Source organism: Benincasa hispida, chromosome 1, assembly GCF_027475165.1.
Source record: "Benincasa hispida cultivar pf3 chromosome 1, pf3_genome.v1.1, whole genome shotgun sequence".
Lineage (NCBI taxonomy): Eukaryota > Viridiplantae > Streptophyta > Magnoliopsida > Cucurbitales > Cucurbitaceae > Benincasa > Benincasa hispida.
This window is the reverse complement of record NC_143478.1, coordinates 61,464,500-61,472,842: the sequence shown is the minus strand read 5'-3', so window position 1 is coordinate 61,472,842 and position 8,343 is coordinate 61,464,500. Positions and strand designations below refer to the sequence as shown.

At 33.6% G+C, this 8,343-nt stretch overlaps 1 long non-coding RNA gene across 2 annotated transcripts; it reads left to right on the top strand.

Moving 5' to 3' along the window:
• The first annotated feature begins 274 nt into the window (after window positions 1-274).
• Window positions 275-7,587, top strand: LOC120068875 (uncharacterized). 2 transcript variants are annotated; one of them, XR_016525236.1, is made up of 6 exons: window positions 275-592; window positions 699-823; window positions 3,276-3,625; window positions 6,786-6,937; window positions 7,031-7,126; window positions 7,220-7,587. It is a non-coding gene; the product is annotated as an uncharacterized LOC120068875 (long non-coding RNA). The 2 variants fall into 2 exon arrangements; XR_005479386.2 differs by lacking the exons at window positions 275-592; window positions 699-823; window positions 3,276-3,625; window positions 6,786-6,937 and having other exon boundaries at window positions 6,956-7,126.
• Window positions 7,588-8,343: the final 756 nt, after the last annotated feature.

Sequence of the window (8,343 nt, the reverse complement as noted above, 5' to 3'; positions counted from 1 at the left end):
AAGTGACACTTGACATTTAAAAAATGTCAAGAAATACTGTTTTTGTAGCGGTGTTTGAAGACTGAAACTCTTCATGTTCCTTTCGAAATTACGAACTATTCCAATTTCCTTTGAATTCACGAACAACCAGAAATACGCAACAACAGATCTCTAAGTTTTGGACACAACCACATGGAAACCTCGGTATTCTTGAAGAGTAGAGAATCTATGAGAGTTTTGTGGGCTTCAAGATTAATTTAGACGGGATGAAATTCTTAAATTTGAGAGAGCAATGCACACCACAACAGAAAAGAATTCAGCCATTGCCACTTCCATAAGTTAGTCAATGAGAGAATAAAGGAGGGGAGGGAGATTTAAATTGTGTGCTAATTGAATTCCTTCCAGTATGGCTTTTAGTTCTGAAGGAGGTTCGAAGATGTAATCCAAGTTAATTTGGGCAGCAGCTACCAGATTACCGTTCTCATCGCTACAAGTAACACCAATACCCATCACTGGTTTATTCTGATTCCATACAGCATCAATATTTATTTTGATGTAGCCAAGAAAAGGCTTCATCCATTTCAGGTTGTATCTTGATTGCTTATGATTCAAGGTATTCTGATTAATGTTGGGTAATATTCCTCTTCTTGTTGATTCTTCATTATATTTTTTAATATGAACTCGATTATTAGTGTTTGTTATTGCATTTCCGTGAATAGAACTATTCTTATCTGACCATATGGCCCAACATGCACTGGCTATTTGGGATAAATCTTTGATGGATGAAGAAGACTGTATGTGTTTCCAACGATCAGTGAAGCTGGAGTTGAAGTTTTTGAATAAGGTAGGGCAATCTGACAAGTTTTTCCACATGGCGATGGCTCTAGGGCATTTAAACGGGATATGTTCAACAATTTCATCTTTTGCTTTGCATATTGGACAAAGGGTTAAGATATCCAGTCCTTTCTTTCTAAGTTCTGTCCTTGTTGGTAAAATGTTGTGAAGAGCTCTCCATAAGAAGTACTTGATTTTGTTTGCAATTTTTAATTTCCACAAGTTGTTCCAAACACCAGTCATTCTGTTTTCACTAGAAGATTCTTCATCGATGATGTTCTTCATGTAGAGCCTATAGCCACTTTTAACTGAATATGTTCCCGAGTTATCATAGTGCCAAATAATTTTGTCTTGGATTTTGATATTTATTGGAATATTTTTTATGCATTTGCATAAGCATTCATCTAATAGGTCAACATTCCATGTTCCATTTGGTTGGATGAAATCAGAAACTTTGAGGTTTGTAATTAGCGGATTGAAGAAAATAGGTTTGAAGGTGCTTGGACATGGAATCCAAGGATCAGTAAAAATATTGATAGATAAGCCACTACCAACTCTATAACGGAGGCCTTTCAATAATAATTTTTTTCCCTACAAAGGCTTTTCCATATTTGTGAAGAATTTTTACCAGAAAGAGCCTCAGTAATTGAAGTGTTTGGAAAATAGAGACTTTTCAGGATTATTGAAACAAGATTATCCAAATTCATCCAAATTTTCCAAACCTGTTTAGCGATTAGGCCTTGATTAAAGCCTTCTAGGTCTCTAAAATTTAGGTCACCTACAATTTTTGGGAGACATTTTTTTTTTTTTTTTCCAGCTCATCCAATGTATCTTCGTTTTATTAGCATGGAAATTCCACCAGAATCTCGAAAAATATCTTGTGATATTTTTACAAAAATCCTTAGGGAGTTTAAATAAGCTCATAGCATAGGTTGGTGGACTTGGCCAATGCTTTTGATTTAAGATTTCCTTTCCTGCCCTTGAGAAAAAAGAGCTTTTCCAACCTGTACTGTTTTCCACACTTTCTCTTGAACGTAATTGATGTCTCTGGATCTTCTTTTTTTATAGTGATGAAGGAATGCCAAGATAGGACCTAAATCCTCTACATTGGAGATTCCAATGATATCTGATAGGAATTTAGCTCTGTCCATTTTGATGTTTGTTGAGAATAAAATAGTTGATTTTCTCTCTCGAAGCTAATCCGAAAGCGATTAGGATTTGTTTGATGATTAGTAGATCTTCCTCAGAAGCTTAACAAAAAATAATCTTGCCGTCTACGAAAAGAAGATGTGAAATGGTGGGGTAGGATTGTGAGAGTTGAAAACCAGATAGGTTATTTCTTGAAATCGTATTATTGATGAATTGTGAGAGACTTTTAGTAATAAATAAGAATAAGTAGGGAAACAGAGGGTTTCTTTGTCTGAATCCTCTTGTTGGATTAATGTTTCCTCTTCGTTCTCCATTTAATAGGATAGAGAAGGATGTTGGAGTGATGCAATCCATGATGAGAGATACCTAATTTGGGTCAAAGCCAAGTTTGATCATAATTTTTTGGAGAAAAATCCATTCAACCTTGTCATATGCTTTACTTAGTCCATCTTGATTGCAGTCAGACCATTTACTCCTTTCTTCCTTTTCTTTAATAGGCGTAGACATTCATGGTCAAGAATAATGTTGTCAGTTATTGCTCTTCCTCATACAAATGCAACCTGTGTAAAAAAGTTTAGAAATTTTAGGAATTAAAACAATATGAGTAAAATTAATTTAGTGAACTCCCTTTCTGATTGTGCTTTTGCCAGTTATGTCCCAATCTCAAACATATTGGATTAATTAAAATTCTAGTTGTTCTACGCCTATGTCAGTTATGTCTACGCCTTTGCCAGTTATGTCTACGCCTATGCCAGTTATGTCCCAATCTCCCAAATTCTAGTTGTTCTTCTTACACCTTTCCAAGTGAAAATATTTCCAGAGAAGTTCATATCTTTAAGGCTACAATCATCAATGCAAGTCCTGAAATTTTGAAGTAAAGATATGACTTTAGGAGGGCCACCATCTTTTTCGTAATACCATAAAATTTCATTTAGGTCACCACCGAGAAGCCATGTAATCCCGTAAATCTCCAATTTTTGCTTTCCAACTTAGATTAGAGTCAATATGGTGTGGAGAATAAGATCGGATGTTGGAAATTACTTCTTGTTTCCATAGTAAATATAGTCCTCCTTTTGCTCATTCACAGTTAACAGTGAAGCAACTAAAAAGCCGAATTCAAATTTTCATATCGGGTGACAAGACTGAATTTCAACCATTGCCTTTGAATTGGGAAAATCATTATTTGTCTGAATATCTCCATCACTTAATTTGTGTCTTTTTAGTAAAGAATATTTTCATTTTTCCTTTTGAAATTTTCATCAATGGTGGTTGTATGAAAGTTCAAGGTTGCTGACTTGATTCTTCTTGTCCAGTTTTTCAAACTTTTAACAGGGCAACGAGAAGCAAGGAAGTTACCGTCCCAATCCAAATTGGATGAGATATTGAGATTGTCTCTAAATGTAGATTGATTCACATTCAGGATACTAATGGATGGAGCACAAGCTTTAGTATTATTGGGTGGATGGGTAGGTATTTCCTTGTTTCTTTTTTCATTTGATTTACTGACATCTTCATTTTCTTTGCTCTTGGACCTGGGATAGGGGTTTCTTCCTTGCTGGAAAATTACCTTGATACTTTAACCAATGTCCACACTGGAAAAATCCGATGTTTGCATCCTTTGACTGTTCTTGGTATGGTCAATGCATCCAGTTATAGCCTAATGGTAAGTCCAAGATTCTTGTCCAGAATGCAATATGGTTGAATAAATTCAGATAAACATAAATATGTTTCTGGAGATTCTAAAATAAGAAGATTTTTATCTAGAGATTAGGAGCCTGATTTTAGAACTTCTTCTTTGTCTTTAATTGAGTGAAATTTAAAAAGAAAGATGTTTGGACTTAGCATTTCAATAAGAAATCCCATTTTTGTCTTCCAAGGATTTGTCATGGCATTTCTTAAGAGTATTTGCCACAATCTGTCTTTCAGATGGTATTTTCTTAATTAGGCAGAAGTCCAATTTGTTGATAATGTTTTGTGGAAGGAAATCAGAATCAACTTCGTTCAACGTCTCTTCTATTTATGTGAGTTTCAATTTCTTCCAATCTTCTATTAGTTCGATCCATTCCACTTTCTGAGAAGAACTTATACGAGAGGAGAAGAGGATTCCTATAGGGATTTTGGTTTCTTGGAGTCTCACCATATTTTAATACTAGAGACCTTTTATAGTTTAACATTTTCTCATTTAATTTATAATATTTAATATGAATCAAATTCATATTAATTTTATTATTCGAACCATATTTAAATATTCATTTTCTCTCAAATAAAACTTTATATTATAATGTATCATATACATTATTATATCTCATATCAAATAATTCTATATTAATTATATCTTATATAATTATTTCTCTTTATTAATTTGAACAATTCAAATTAATTTGATTATTATTAATCCCAAATGAGCTAAAGGCAGGACCTTATGGGTCTATAGATTGAAACTCCAATAGTACTCGATTAATTAATTAGGCTTTTTAATTAAATTAATCAACTTTCATTACCTATCGCTCACTCTTTCGCAGTTTTCATACTATAGATAAATTTTTGTGTCCATTGGATATAACCATCAACAATGCGTTGACTCTTCACGAATTGTTTGTAAGTATAGTTGGGTCAAAATTACCATTGTGCTTCTATAGTTACATCTAATTCCTTATGCACCATTGATCCCTCTAATGAACAATAAGTTATAGTCCAACTATAACTGAACCTCTCTTAGGTCAGGAGAGAGTGGCACCACATTTTTCAAGCTCGGAATCAACCCTTAAGAAAACAATTTCTCTACTTATCCTAATAGTAGGGAAGGAGTAAATTCCTTCTTGTGTAGTTGTGTTTCTAACTCCCCAATCAGACGAATTTCTAAAATGGAAGGCATATTGAGTCGACAAAACTACACACTCTCACCCATAAAAATCAAAGGAACGTCTCCATAGGTTGGAGATTACAACTCATTTAGGATTCAGGTCAAGTCGCTTATGGTCATCTTGGTAAAATGTAAGTCTCTTCTAGCAATGGTATTATATAGAGACACTATTCATTTCATGGTCTAATTTTATATAAACTCTTTCTATAGAATATCCCTTTCACATGTCTCCACATAAATGATCAGGAATATATCATTTATAGCACTTTACAATAATTGTAACAACTACGAAACAAACCGTACTCGTAGTGTCACCAAGATAAGGTACCTAACCTTATCCATCTACTACAGACCGTTTAGGTTATTACTTAAACATGATTCATCTGTATGTCTCCACATACATGCTTAAGTTACAGAAGATAACCTTGAATCTCGGTTTATTGGTTTTTTGGGTTAATGCAACTAAATGTCGAATAAAATACTTCTTATTTTATTAGATAAATAAAATGTTTATACAATACAATTACAAATTACAAAATCACGAGATTTAGGGCATCAACCCCGACAGAGTCACCTATGGTCATCCTATTGAAATATTAATCTCTTCAAGTAACGGTGTTATAAAGAGATACTAATCATTTCACAGTCTAACCTTATATAAACTCTTTGTATAAGATACCTCCACTCACATGTCTCCACATGAACGATTAAGATCAAATCGTTTGTAACACTTTACAACAATTGTAACAGATACAAAGTGGGCCATCATCGTAGTATCACTAGGATAAGACACCCAATCTTATCCATATACTACATACCATTTAGGTTATTATTTGAACATGATCTACCTGTATGTCAACCCCATACATGTTTAAGTTACATAAAATAACCTTTAATCTTAGTTTATTGGATCGAGTTAATATACAAATAAAATAACTTTTATTTTACTAAAAGAATAATTTGTTTATACAAGTTTACAAACTACGAGAACAAAGAATTTAGGGCACCAATCCCAACAGATAGTTCTTCCTTCCTTTGTAATTTCTACACTTCCATTCTTTTCAACAAAGGAACAACCTTGATCATCAAGCATCCCCATAGAAATTAGATTCCTTCTCAGCTGTGGAACATGTCTCACTTCTTTGAGGAGTATGTCTCTATTTTCTAGGAGTTTAAGCACCACCGAGCCTATTCCAATCACTTTACAACTGTGATTATCCCCCATGAATATTGAACCACCACCCCATGATTTATAGGAGATAAATCATGCCTTTGATGATGTCATATGATAAGTACAACCTGAGTCTAACACCTAGTCTTCCTTAATTTCATGGTCATTAGCCTTCTCCTCGGTAGTTACAAGGACTTATGTGAATTCAAGTCCATCCTCTCCAATATTGACATCCCCTTTCCATGTTCCTTTGGCTTCTTGAAGTCTTTTCTGAAGAATTTCTTTGATTATATTATCAATAAAAATAGAATCCTTTCCATACTTCAATGGTGCCTTAACATCTTTGAAGCTCTCATGAAGAAAGTTTATCAAGATAGCCACTTCATTGTCCTCTCTTAGCTTGTCTCTGGTTTGAGCAAATTGATTGGTGAGTTTAGGAACTCATCTTAAGGGATAATATTTTCTCCCTCACATATAGTTTATTTGGCACATCTTTCTTCAGGTAAAGCTTCTTCAACTTCTTTCATAGGTTGTGTTTTCATTGATAACTTGTCTTAAAATACTGTATGGGATGTCCAAGATCAGGGCCTTATAGGCTGTTTCTTCCATATTCTGTTTTTAACATCAGTAAGAGTAGTTGGCAAGGTCTTAGGGTCTTTAATTGCTTTCAATGCTTTATGTGAAACCAAAACTGCTTGTATTCTCTTCATCCATAGCTGGAAATCTCTATTTCCAGTGAATTTCTCCATCTCATAATAAGCAACTGCCATTCTGATTGTTCTTTGACAGGTTCTTGAAGATTCTTGCAGACTTCTTGGTTGTTATTGGGCTACTTAAACCAAAAGCAAACTAGGCCCACAAAGTTATTTAGCCCAAAGAAAAAGAGGGTAGTTGACGTGTGTGTACAGGAATAGGCCATATAGTCAAGTTTATTACATGTGGTAGAAATCCTCTTCTATTCAGCTTTACTTTTCATTTTGACACAAATTTATAGAAAGAAAAGAATTGAGATTTCTGACCTTTCTATGGTTTAGTTTTTCCTTGCTTGTGAGATACTCGAATGAAGAAGAAAATCAGATTGCAAGGTGAGAAATACAAAGAAGAGAAGAAGAAGAACAACATGATATAAGGTATGAGTTTCGTTCTTATTTCTTTTAAGAGCTCAAGAACAATTACAGATGATCAGTTTTCATGTTCACTGACTTTTTGTCTTATATACACAGGTTCGGTAATCCTGATTTTACAAAACAGGTAAGCAGAAAACAAATTGATAGTTTATTGTTACAATGGTTTCCTAACCGCCTTCTGTTTGCTAAAAGGCCAGAGAAGAAGAGTTGATTCAAAGTTCTGAGCTTCTTTTGATATTAATTTGTAGTTCACATTCTTTACATCTTCCTCCTTGGAACTTTGTCCATTTCGATGCATGCATTGACGATCCCTCAACACTCTTAACAGATTGAAGAGATGAAGCGTCTGAAAGAGATGCATTTGATCATTTTCAATATTAAAGAGATGTTTTGCTACAATATTTACTATTTTTTACCTTAACAAAAATAGTTTACGCCTTACATACAAATTATTATTATCCAAATTAAAATAGTCTGCACTTCAATACACTAGAAGAATTTCGGGCTTTAATGTTTGTTCACAACCGACATTAAAGATAGTGTTATTAAAGCCCTTTAATGTCGGTTAAAAACCGACATTAAAGGGCTTTAATAACACAGCCTCCAATGTTGGTTGCAACCAACATTAAAGGTCTTCAGTGAAATTTCCAACCGACATTAAAGGCCTTCAACGTTGGTTGCAACCAACATTAAAGCCTGTGTTATTTTTTAAAAATTCTTAACCGACATTGAAGTCCCGAATCTGTCCCTTTTTTTTTTTTAAATTCCGTTGTCGAATCCATTTTTTTGGTCAATAAGTTAAAAACGACATTTGGGTTAGGAAATGTCCGTCATTGTTTTATTTTAAAAAGTATAAAAAAATTTGCATGGTAAGTCCATCAATATTTGTCTTCTACTTGTGAATTTATCCACAAACAAGAATCAATATTTCCAATCCATTACATATACTCATCAAAATATGAAATAAACACACTAATCACCAACATTTGCATAACAATACCAGACTTTCATAGAATACTTACACCAAGCCATCATTTCTCTCATTCACAAATATCAATTAGTACTAATTCCATGAATACTTAACACCAAATACCCCATGAACACAAAAAATATATTATACATAAATCTTCCAATAATAAACAGATCATGTCTTCCACCTATGAATTTATCCACAAACAAGAATCAATATTTCCAATCCATTACATATACTCATCAAAATA